This window comes from Eulemur rufifrons, chromosome 1, assembly GCF_041146395.1.
Source record: "Eulemur rufifrons isolate Redbay chromosome 1, OSU_ERuf_1, whole genome shotgun sequence".
Taxonomy (NCBI): domain Eukaryota; kingdom Metazoa; phylum Chordata; class Mammalia; order Primates; family Lemuridae; genus Eulemur; species Eulemur rufifrons.
In genome coordinates, this window is record NC_090983.1 from 62,926,925 (window position 1) to 62,939,667 (window position 12,743).

Below are 12,743 nucleotides of genomic sequence, written 5' to 3' on the forward strand. Positions count from 1 at the left end.
CCTCCCTCTCCCCCTGTCCCCATCCATGGAGAAATTGTCTTCCATGAAACTGGTCCCTGGTGCCAAAAATGTTGGCGACTGCTGCCTAGGGGAGGGGTAACTTGGCCAAAATAGCCAATTCTTAAAAATATGGCATTTTTCTTTCATAAAATCTGCATATTTACATGCAATAAATATGGCCTAAGTAAAAAATTGTAGCCTACAAAAAAGCAGAAAGAATTTTTTTTTTTCAAAGAAACCACCAGAACCAATGTTTGTAAATGAAATTGTTTTCTCCTTTTGGGAGGCTATATTCTAATTCCACTTATACTGTATTTCCCTAAAAAGTCTTGGAATCTCTTCAATTGTAAGACTTTCAGAGAATACTAGGATCGATATATAGAATATAGAGATAGGCAGATAAATAACAGATTGATTGATAGATGGATGATAGATAAATGGAAAGCTAGACAGATAGAGATAACGATATCACTAGAGTGACCCTAGATATTAATAACAGCTTATCACTATTTCATCCACTGGGTTTGGCTCTAGATGACATTGGCCTATTTTCAAATCCAAAAGAGCAAATATCTGTTAGACTATTCCAAGAAAAAAATGTGTATTGCACTCTCTAAGCCATTTTACAAGAAACATTCAAAAAAGTTTTGAGTAACAACAGCAAAATTATACTATGTGTAATTTCTACTATACTTTTTAAAAAATATCAATCACTACCATGAATTTACAATTGCTATATGAACACGTCACTTCATGTGTCCATCACAAACTGACTCCATATTGTTATTATTATTACTCTTCAACATAACCTCTCTGTCTCTATCAAGTTAGCTTTTTTACCATTTCATTCTATGCATAATTTCTGCCAATCCAAAATCATGCAGTATTTCACAGTAAAGTCTCACCACCTCCAAGAAGTCTTCTCTGATTAAACCCCTATGTTAATCTTCTCTTCTTCTTCTTTTTTTTTTTTTTCTTTTTTTTTGGCTTCCCACACACATCATGTTTTTAATGTGTACACACTGGCAAAAATTTTTTACATATTACCTTAGAATTATTTTTTGGTTGTTTTAGGTATGTTTACTTTGTGTCTCTAATGGATCTATCATTTCATCTATTCATCTCTTCAACATTCATCTATTTCATATACTCATTCTCCAGTGGATCTACTCAACATTTATTTATTCCTCAATAGATAACACAGGAAACACACATGGCATAATAGATAATAAAAGGGTTAAGGAAGAATTCTTAATAGAAGTGACATTTCGAGGTGACCTCAAAAATAAGAAGATGACCACCTTAAAGACTGGAGGGAAAAGCCTTCCCAGACAAAAACAACAACATTGGCTGAGTCCCAAATGAGGAAGCTTCGTCTACTCAAGGAACTGAGAAAAGGCCAGTGTGGTTGAAGTGTGATGAGTTAGGAGAATGACCTAAAGTGAGGTTGGAAAGGAGGGCGGGGCCGGGTTATACACTGTCTGGAGTTGGATTTCAGTCTGAGGGTAATCAGAAGCCATTGGTGATTCTCATCAGGGGATGACAAGAATTGATTTACTCTCCAGCTACTCTGATGAATAGGTTGGAAGGGACAAAATAGAAGCAGAGAGAGCAGTTAGAGGGCACCAGGCAAGTATGTTGGTATGGATTAGGGTGATGGAAATGGAATGAACTGGAAAGGGACATGCTGGTGGCACATTTGTTGATAGACTGGATATGGGGGAATCAAGGAAAAGGGGAAATTGAGGATGAGTTTGATAAAAGGATGGATCTATCCTTTGTATCTCAGTGAATTTAATATACACAATTAAGTTACATTCAGTGCTTGTTAAGGAAGCCAAGTGAGGACATCAAGGGAATGAGAAGAATGCTCGTCCAAACAAAGCAGAGAATGGAACATGATGTTCTGGTGGACAGAGCAAGGATTTCAGTCACATTAGTGACCATCTTTGTGACCACAGAAAATCATTCAACCTCTTAAGTCTGTTTCCTTCTCTGTGGGGCAGTACAGCAACATCAGGCGTTTGGGCCCTGGAATCAGACTGCCTAGGTTTTATTCTGTCTCTTTTGTTTATTCTCTTAGACAAATTGCTTATCTTTACTAATCTGTAAACTGTGAATAATAATAATATCTCCCTCTTGTGTTTATATAGTACAGGTTAAATGAGCTATTATGGATAGTGCATGGTACATAGTAAACATTCAATAAATGTGTATTGCTAGCTTCTGTGAAATGGACTGTTGAGAGGATTAAATGAGAAGATGTGTCTATAGCAGAGAAAAACATTACTTTATGACTTGCAGAAAACTGTATTTGTTGTAGAAACACACACACATACACATACACACGCACACACACAGAGAGAGAGAGAGAGAGAGAGCTGCTTTGTTTTCGAAACTTCCTAATGGGTGTGTTTATTTTTTAAGATGAGGTTTTCCTATGACTCTACTGGAAATGAATCAAAGAAATAGCTAAACTGTTTTGCATAAAACACGATAGTTAGAAGGAGCCAGAGGGGAGGGGAGAAGAAAGAGGGAGTCCCTGGAACAAAGCAGGAGGATACAGCCCAACTAAAAGAGATGACTAGTGGAAATTCCACCGTCATTGCCCCAAAGCACTAGTAAATCTGCTACTTACTTACTTGGGTCGGTGTTATTTGGCATTAGCAGAGAGGGCTCTCTGGCAGGGCAATATGGAAACAATGAAAGAAGAGTGCACACACAAGGAAAAATGGATACAGAGAATTCTGAATAGCAAATGTTAAACATATTTTTACAGCGACTGGTGCAGGGAAATCATTCAATAAATATTAATTTTCTTTTCTGATTTGAGGTATGAGACGTAATCTCTGACCTTGGGGATCTAGCAAATTGGTTGAAAGTTTAATGATTATGGGTATAAAATTATGAGGAAAAAACAAGCATGCAACAATAGCATGATATACAAATTATAGATATTATAGAGCTCAGAAAATTCAGGGATCAATTTTTAAAAAGCTCTAGATTATTTGAGAAAAGCTCTAGCTTATTTCAGAAAATTAGAATGAATAAGGAATTGAGATAATGTCTTACATATATTAGGTGTTCAATCCATATTTATTTAAAATAATTTAAAGATAGAAAAGAATAAAAAAGTGTATTCCAAATGGAGGTAATGAGGAAGAAGGGAGAAGAAAGACTAACATATTTTGCATGTTTATTGGAATGCCATCCTGTGTCTGGGCTTGATTAGTACCCAATATGAAGTCATTCTAGTTTCTTGAGCAGGGAAATGACATGTTTTAGAAAGGATGACCTACATGGAGTTAATAGGCTAAATCAAAGATGGAAGAGGAAAAAATTGGAAGGAAAAAGATCAAGGAAAAAGTTGGTTGCAGTCATTCTGGCTGAGGTTAATGAAAATCTGGACTTGGTCATTGGCAGTGGGAATGGGACTGGGAGGAATGAGTAGTTCTGAATGATGTTAAAATAAAATCATGAGCTGAGGAAAATATGGCTAGCACGAAATGGATGACCATAAATAAACACAAAAGTATAGCACAGTTGGTAATAGAAATAAATACAAGTAATTTCTCTGCATGACCTTATTTTTGCTCTAAATATGACTCATAGTTCTGTTTGGTCACCATCTAGTACCATATGTTATCATACTCCTGGCCTATGGAATGATTATTTTCTTATACCCAACAACTTGCTCACGGGCCTTCAACTGGTTCCTTGTCTATCCACACTGAGCAATGGCAGATATAATTCTCTTGTCCTGAAGAAAAGGTTTATAGTGAGTCAGAATCTCTTTTGATTGTGAATAAAACAAATCCTGGTACTTCCCAGGGACTGTGGTTTCCTAGAAGGGTGACACAATGAATCTTGAGTATTTCCTATATCTATTTTCATTCTACCAATGAGGGTAAACTAGTCATATGACCCTGATGCTATCATGTTCTCCGCTGTGGACTAAATTTCACCGCCCACCCCCAATTCATATATTGAAGTCCTAATCCCCACTGTGATAGTATTTGGAGATAGGGCCTTTGGGAGGTAATTAGATTTAGATGAGGTCATGAGGGTGGGACCCTTATGACGGGATTAGTGCCTTTGTAAAAGGAGACACCAGAAAGCTCCCCCTTCATCCCCTCTGCTCCATGAGGACATAGTGGAAGGTGGCCTTCTGCAAGCCCAGAAGAGAGCCCTCACCAGAACCTAATCATGCTGGTACCCTGATCTCAGACTTCCAGCCTCCAGAACTGTAGGGAGAAAATAAATTTCTGTTGCTTATGCCACCTAGTCCATGGTATTTGTCAGGGCAGCCTAAGCTGACTAACATGGTCAGTCTCTCAAGAGCTAAGTGAAGAGCTTTTGGGTTACCAATCTAGAAAGGCCAGGGAAATGAGTTTCTGAGAATGAGGAGGAGAGAGAGGGTTTCTGCAGTCCCCATTCTGTGGCCTTTTCTAGTGCTGCTCTGCTTTAGGCTGTGGCCTGAGATAATGACATCTTTATTAGACTTTAAGATTATTGTAGACCAGCTTTATCCAGTAAAACTACAGTGGGATACACATAGCTAATTTAAAATTTTCTAATAGCCACACTTTAAGAAGTTAAAAGAAATAGGTAAAATTAAATTTAATAACCTATTTAACTCAATATAGTCAAAATATTATATAGAGACATGTTATCAATGTAAAAATTATCCTTAAGATATTTCGTATTTTTTCCTACTAAGTCTTCAAAAATTGGTGTGTATTTTATATTTTTAGCACATCTCAATTTGGACAGGCCACATTTCAAGTGCTCAATAGACACATGTGGCTCGTGCCCACTATACTGGATAGTATAGTTCTGGGTATTTTTAAAGAAAGACAGACAGAATTCAGCTGAAACATGAAGTCCCAATTTTCTTCTTGGGGTTATTACCTAACTTTGAATTCTCTTATTTTTCTCTTAATTCTTTTATGTCTTCTTATCTTTCTGGTTGCACACATTTTTATATCTGATAAAATAATTAATTGTGAGACTACATAATGGACATTGTGGTTCTGCTGTGGTTTGAATGTATTAATATGTGTCCCCCAAATATTCATATGTTGAAACCTAAGACCCAGTGTGATACTATTAAGAAGGGCATGTAGGAGGTCATTAGCACCCTTATACAAGGGCTTAAGGGAGTGAGCTCAGGCCCCTTTGCCCTGCTGCCTTCTGCCACGTAAAGATGAGAAGGCTGTCACCTGACAGTGAATGCCAGAGCCTTGATCCTGGGGACTTCCCAGCCTCCAGAACTATGGGAAATAAATTTTTGTTGTTTATAATTTACCCTGTCTCATGTATTTTCTTATAGCAGCAGGGATGGACTGACAGGTTCTCTGTCCAGGGCCAAGGCGCCCATCCCCCTGGGCGTGTGAATATGGCTGCTGTGTCTCACTGGCTCTTGGTGGGTATTGTCCTAGGCTGTGGGAACTGCCTCCCCTCAGGCTATGCCCTCCTGGGGGTGGTCCCCTTTACTCCATTTGGGACATCTCTAAAGGGACATTCTAGCTCCTGAGGCCTCTTGGCTGAGGCCTCCTTTGCGAGTGTCCTGCAGTTCAGCGTGTCCCTCTGCCCCATCTTGCCTTCTTCGCTTCCCTACAGGTAAGTCTCCTGAGAGCGACTGCCCCCACCCAAACAATAAATAAACCAACTCTGCTTTCATCTCTCCACTCAGAGTCTGTGTCCCGGGAGCTCAGATTAAGAGGGAATATAAAGTAGTCTCTCTTTTACCAAAGCAAGATCAGAAACAGTGTTCAAGGTGAGAGGGGAAAAGCAGAACCAGGCTTTGATTCATTTTTGTGCCTTATAATTACACCTCCCCACATGTGAGCAAGGCCAGAGCCCTCTCTAATCCTCCTCTTTTCACGTCTGTTCAACTCCAACTATCTTTCTTTTCCTATATTGTATCTTTTCCAAAGGCCAAAGTGACCACTGAGTAAAGGGTATAGGCACAGCTGAGATTCAGCAACAGCATTGTGGTGAAGCATGAGAAACTTATCGATATCAACAGCTCGATATTGCAGCCCATACGTTTATTGACACCAACTTTACTTTCCTTAACCTTTTCTGGCTCTCCAGGGCCTGTCCGTGTGGGCGGAGATGTTGAGCAGTTCTGCAAGTTAACATGGTAAGCTTCATCGCTCTACTGCAGTCATTGCCTTCTGCTGCTTGTTTCTTCCTTCTTCCTCAGGGAGGTTGGACCTTTCTAGCCTTCATATTTATATCCCCGTGCTGGTGTCTGTGCGTCTCTGCCTTCCCGGAACACTCTCTTCACTACTCAGCACCTGCAAGCTTCAGATCGGTCTCAGCCCTTTCAACCTTCAAAAGATGGAGAGTGGGGAGATTAAGATCCGCTTTGTCTTAAAACTTGGTGCCACACAAAGACCTGCCAGCAGTAGAGGCAGTCACATAATAGGACAAAAAGTTAATGCCTGAGCAGATTGTGTGGTTCCAGCGTCCACCTTCTCCTGCTTTTCCTTTCTCCTGCCTACTGCTTCCTCCCTCTTTCCTCACGACTCCCTCCCCCTGCAGCTTCCATCCGTCTGCGTCCGGAGGAGGAGGCAGCATGAAAGGGAGGACTTGTTGCATCACAGTTTGTGCCAACTGGAGGAGATGCCCAATCCCTCTGCAGCCTGATGGTCCAGATGGCCCCACAGGCTTTTCAGAGCACAGGGCCCCCCATACATCGCTCAGCATTGCCACTAAAATCGATGTTAGGCCAAGTCGTCCACCAAGAGCATGGGAAATCGCTTGTCGATAAAAGTCATACATTTTTGGCACGTGAACCCCACAAACCTTTTTCTAGATGTTTAGCATTTCTAGAATTTAATCAAATAATTGTCTTATTCTAATTCTCACATTCTGATACTGTTATATATTTTTGTAAAAACTACTAATTGCTAGACAAATTATCCGAGTGGAGCACGATATTGATTAGATTACGTATTTGTTCACGTTTCACTCATTAAAATGCTGAAAGGGAGTAGACATGGAATTCAACTAGTTCTCACTTTACTAATCCATAAAACAGATACTTCTCATAAATAGCTGGTAATCCATCCTCAGTTCTCAGGAAAAAAATAACTGAATAGTGCAGTAAAGTCTCCTATTACTAATTCTCCATGTTATAATTAAAAAACCAACCAAACTGCGATTCCTGTTGAAAGGCACCCTGAAGCAGAGTGTAAGATTGAATGACTGTTTCTAGATAATAATGGTTAACATCTGATTGTTTAACAAAAAAAGAGTTTGACCCTTTCATGGCCACACCTGGAAGTGTTCCCTTTCGTATTCTCTAGTTTGGGCCCAAAGAGGGTAGCAGAAGAGCTCCACATCCTGTATATCCTCTTTCATTCATTCATTCGTTCAGGCCTCAACATTTACTAAATACCTGCTTTATGCAGAGCCTTGTTCCTAAGCTCTTGGGATATATGAAGTGAAGCTGCCTTAAAGGAGCTTCATGTGGGAAAAGAGGCAATAAGTAATAAAAATAATAAATAAATAAATAAACATTATAGGATGTTGCAAAGTAGTAAGTTCTTTTTTTTTTTTAATAAAAAAATATTTTTCAAGAGTTCAGGTGGGTTTTTTTTTTTTTTTTTTTGACAGAGTTTCGCTTTGTTGCCTGGGGTTAGAGTGCTGTGGTGTCAGCGTAGCTCACAGCAACTTCAAACTCCTGGGCTCAAGCAATCCTCCTGCCTCAGCCTCCAGAGTAGTTGGGACTACAGGTGCCACCACACCCAGCTAATTTTTTCAATTAAAGATGGCGGGTCTTGCTCTTGCTCAGGCTGCTTTCAAACTCCTGAGGTCAAGCAATCCTCCCACCTCGGCCTCCCAGAATGCTAGGATTACAGGTGTGAGGCACTGCGCCTGGCTGGAAAGTGGTAAGTTCCATGGGGGAAAAAAAAAAAAGATGAGAAAAACTAGAAGCCGAGGGGAGTTGATTTTAAATGGGTAATCAGGCCACACTAAGAAGGCAACATTTGAGCAAGGACGTAAGCCCATTTTGATAATGTCTTTATTATTTTCTCATTCATCAGTCTTATGTTCCTGTCATTCTCATTATTTTTCCTGATGCTTTCTGCCAGACACATAAGAAAAATTATGTGTAGCTTAAGATTATAGAGACCTCAGGTCAGAGCCAGTTGATTTTTTTTTTCATGCTAGGGTATGATTTACCTCTTGAGAACCTGAGAGGCCTGGCCTTACTCATGGTAACAGCAGGTGGATACCTAAATGATGTGATGTAAGATGTGCTACAAAAAGTCCTGTCTCCTCCTTTCCCAGTCCCTTAACTGACTTAAAATCCACTTCCTGAAACGTTATGTAATCTTCCTATCAGTCAGCCATGCTGCCTGAATTCACCACTGTTAAGATATTCATTATTTTAGGCTAAAACATGGCATTTTTAGCCATTCTCTTTTAAAATTCAAACTTGCAATGAGAATAAGACTCAAGAAAAAACATGCAAGTTCATGAAGGAAAAAGGCTTTGTATCTGTGGCCTAGGCCAGCAGGTGTATGGACAGAGGACCCCAGGCTTACACTGGTTACCAGGGGCCAAACTGGAGGACAGGGAGTGGAGGGAGGCCAGGAAGGAGAGCAGGCAGGGATCAGAAGGTCCTACACTTGGCCTGGTACACTTTGCACAAAAAACACACAGGAATATTTGTCACTTCCACAAGGAAAGATGCTCTCCTATAATTTTCTTGATCAACTGGCCCTCTGATGTAATTTATTTTCTCACTGGGAGACCAGATTTTCAGCCTCTGATGGAATAACAGACCAAGGATGGGGTGTGGTAGGAGTGGAGCAGCCTGCCTCGGCAGGAAGGAGCATTTTATCAGTAAAATTGTTTAGAATTGCTGGGCATGGTGATAATAGAGAACAGACCAACTTTTAGTGGGATTTACTATTGTTTGTAAACATGCTCTAGACCATGCACTCCTTTTCTTATCTGTTTCCAGGGCAGACCATGCCCACCAAGCCCCACCTTGGTACCCTCTTGATACCCATGGCTGTGAGGCATGTGTTTCCAGAGTCTCTACTCTGAATACACCTACATAAACATTTCCTTCCTCCCCTCCACAAAAATGAGATCATATTATGCATACTACACAATAGATTTAGACATTTTCCCTGTCAACAAATTTAGACCTAAATCATTCATTTTCATATGTTACCTAATTTATTTGTCCAATTTTTTTTCTGTATGGACTCAAATAGCTTTCATTTCTGGATATTGCAATCCAAGTTTCAACAAATATTCTTGTAAATGCATCTTTGTACACTTATCCAATGTTATCCTTAAAGGACATTCCTAGAATTAGAATTGCTATGCCAAAGAGTATGCAGAGCTTTGAGATTTACTCCTAAACTGCCCTGCAGAAAGTTTTCAGTCTTTCCTCTACCACCGGCTGATTATGACAGTACCAGTTTCTCTGCAGCCTTGCTGCCACTGCGGATCTCTAGTCTTTTTAATTTATGCTAATCCAACAAATAAAACTATTGTATTTTAATATTTTATGTTGCATTTTTTATTTTTGGTAATATTAAGCATTTTTGTGTTTATATTTGTACATTTTGTGAATGTGTAGGTTTGCCTGGGTGAACTGCCTGCTTTTGTCCCTTATCCATTTTTTTTTTTATTATTGTACTGTGGAGTAAATGTTCCAAAAGAGGGAGAAAACATCATACACAAATTTTCACCCATAGTATGAGACTATTTAGGAGTAGACCTAATATCCATCACATGAATTTGTAGACTCAGTTTTTTAACTTCTGAAGCTATATGAAAAATCACATGGTGTCTGAATTTCTACCAGTGTACATATTCTCCTCCTACAATGGCTTCTCAATATTATTTGGAGATGATACGGCAGGGACTGCTATTTGTACCTCCAATTCTTATTCTGTTCTTCATAGGGGAGATGTCTCAACTTCCTGCTTTGGGAGAAGAGGGCATGAGCTTTCCTGCCCTCTTTCTACCCCTCTTCACTGCCTTTCACTTCCCAACTTTCGTTAGGTGTACATTTATTTTTATGCTTGTCAAGACTGATAATTTCCCTGACTATAAACATATCTTCTGTGATTTCTCCTTAGTGAATTGTAAAACTTTAAAACCAATGAACAGTTTAAATTATTATGACTGCTCAAGCATTGCTCTTCAGCTAAGTAGTCTGGTAGGATAGTAAACTCACAAACATCTCAGTGATGCCAATTCTCATGCCGCTCAGTGGAGAGTGTTAAGATTCTACTTTTACACTCTGTCGAGAACCTCTGAGCATATGGGGACTAATGGGACTCTTGGTTACAAATGGTCTGAAAAACAACCCAGATTTAGAAAAAATATTACTTATTCAAAAGAATAGATCTGACTTCAGAAGTGGATAGGAGCTCACACAATGTTGCCAGTAACTTGTTTCTTCATTTGCTTTTCTCTGAGTGAGAACTCTAGTACTTCCTCATTTTGATGAAATATACCCTTAACTCCTACAAAAGAATGCTTGGAATATAAACATTCTAAATTATCACTTATCAGAAAATACCCTTAAATTCTGTCCTCATATTGACAGTATCTGGCTAGGTAGATCCTAGTGTAATTAGTGTTTCTTTTCAGAACTTTGAAAACACTGTTCTGTTGTTTCACCGCATCTAATGGGTGATGGCAAGTTTGTTGTTAGTCTGATTCTTGCTTGTTTTGCAGGGGACTTGTTTTTCTCTCAGGAAGAATATAGAATTTTCTCTTTACAATTGATATTCTGGAACTTCACAATTATGTGACTAAGTGTGACTATTTTCTCATATTTTGTACTGGGCATTTTGTGGGCCCTGAAGATGTATTTTCTGTTTCGGTTTTGAGAAATTCTCTTGCATTCATTCTCAACAGCCTTTTACAACCTCAGCTTTTCTTTGACCTTTCTTCCTCAAACTTCCTGTGTTTATATGCTATGTCTTTTAACTTTTCTATTACATTTTCTATGCAATTATGGAGACTGAAAGGGGGGAAGGGCACTGGTTTAAATCCTGGAAGCATCAGGTCCAAGAACCAGGATCCTGGGGCAGGACGGGACAGAAGTTCCAGTTCAGGAAGAGAGAGACAATTTATCCTTCCTTTGCCTTTTGATCTATTTAGACCCTCAACAGATTAATGATGCCTACCCACATTTGTGAGGACTGATATTCTTTTCTCAGTCCATTGATGTGAATGCTAAATCTTCCAGAAACACCATAACAGACACGCCCCGAGATTATGTTTTACCCACTATCTGGGCATCCCTTAACCTATTCAAGTTGACCCATAAACTTACTCATCACAAAAAGTTTTTTTGAGTGTTACTTTTTCATAACCTGGTGTCTAAATTTTGACAGTATCTTGTTGAATCTCACTGAAAATGTCAATTCAAGCTTTTAAAAAAGTCTTCTCTTTTCAGAATTATCTCTAAGGTCACTTTATCTGTTTCCCTTGAGTGTCTTTTTTTTAATATATATTTATCTCAGTTTTTAAAATTTTTTCTTCCATGTTTTAGAGTCTTGATTCTTCTTAGTTTTTTAAAAAAATTATTATTATTGTCTACAGATTCTTGTTTTTTATAGCAGATACAGAATGAGGTAAGAGTAGAGAGACCCTGGTATGCAGCTGTTGGGTTTAAGGATAAAAGGTCATCCAGTAGCTGTTGGCCAAAGTAAGATTATTAAAAAAAAAAAAAAAAAAAAAAGGATAAAAGGTCAGGAAGCCATTAAGCTGCAGGGTTGGGTTGACTCTGGTGCACTGACTCGCATACTCCCCAGTATCAGCTTGATATCTCTTAAGATTAAATCTCCTAATTTTTATCTGAGATAAATGCCCAGCTACAGATTATATTGCACCCAGAGGTAAAGAGTCCATGTATGGATTTCCAATTTGTCCTCTTTTTTCAGCCCCATCTCTCTCTCCTACCCTTAGTGGTAAATGCCATCTCTACTCTGAAACCGTTTCGTGCTTCTGCCAGACAAGGTTGCTCCTTTCTGAGTGTATCCCAGGCAGCTGCCATTTCTGTACTGCTTTATCCACTGATGATACTTCCTCCATTCTCTTCATTGTTGTATGTCTGTATCCTTTTCCTCCTTTACAGTCAGTTTAATGGAGTTTCAGAAGGCAAAGAGATCAATGTACGTGTTCAGGTTGCCACCTTGAACTGGAAATCTCTTCAACTCTTTTTTTTTTTTTATTTTTTTTATTGTTTTTAAGAGAGAGTGTCTCGCTCTGTCACCCAGGCTGGAATGCAATGGCACCATGATAGTTCACTGTAACCTTGAACTCCTGGGCTCAAGTGATCCTTCTGCCTCAGCCTCCTGAGTAGCTAGGACTGCTGGTACATGCCACCATGCTTGGCTAATTTTTACAATTTTTTAGAGACAGGGTCTCACTATGTTGCCCAGACTGGTCTCCAACTCTTGGCCTCAAGAGATCTTCCCACCTCAGCCTCCCGAATAACTGGGATTATAGATCTCTCCAACTCTTTTATAAAGAATGTGACTCAGGGTATTAATATTTTCCCCCTGCCCCCAATTATTGCCATAATTTGGGGTAAATTATATTCTCAGATGACTATCCCAAACAATAATACCTTAGCCTCTCACTGCTTTGCCAACTCTATCTCTGGGGATCTTCACTTCTCTCCTCTATCTCAGCCACTCACTTCGGTAACCATACCCTAGGCCTTGACCTTGAATCGAAATCTT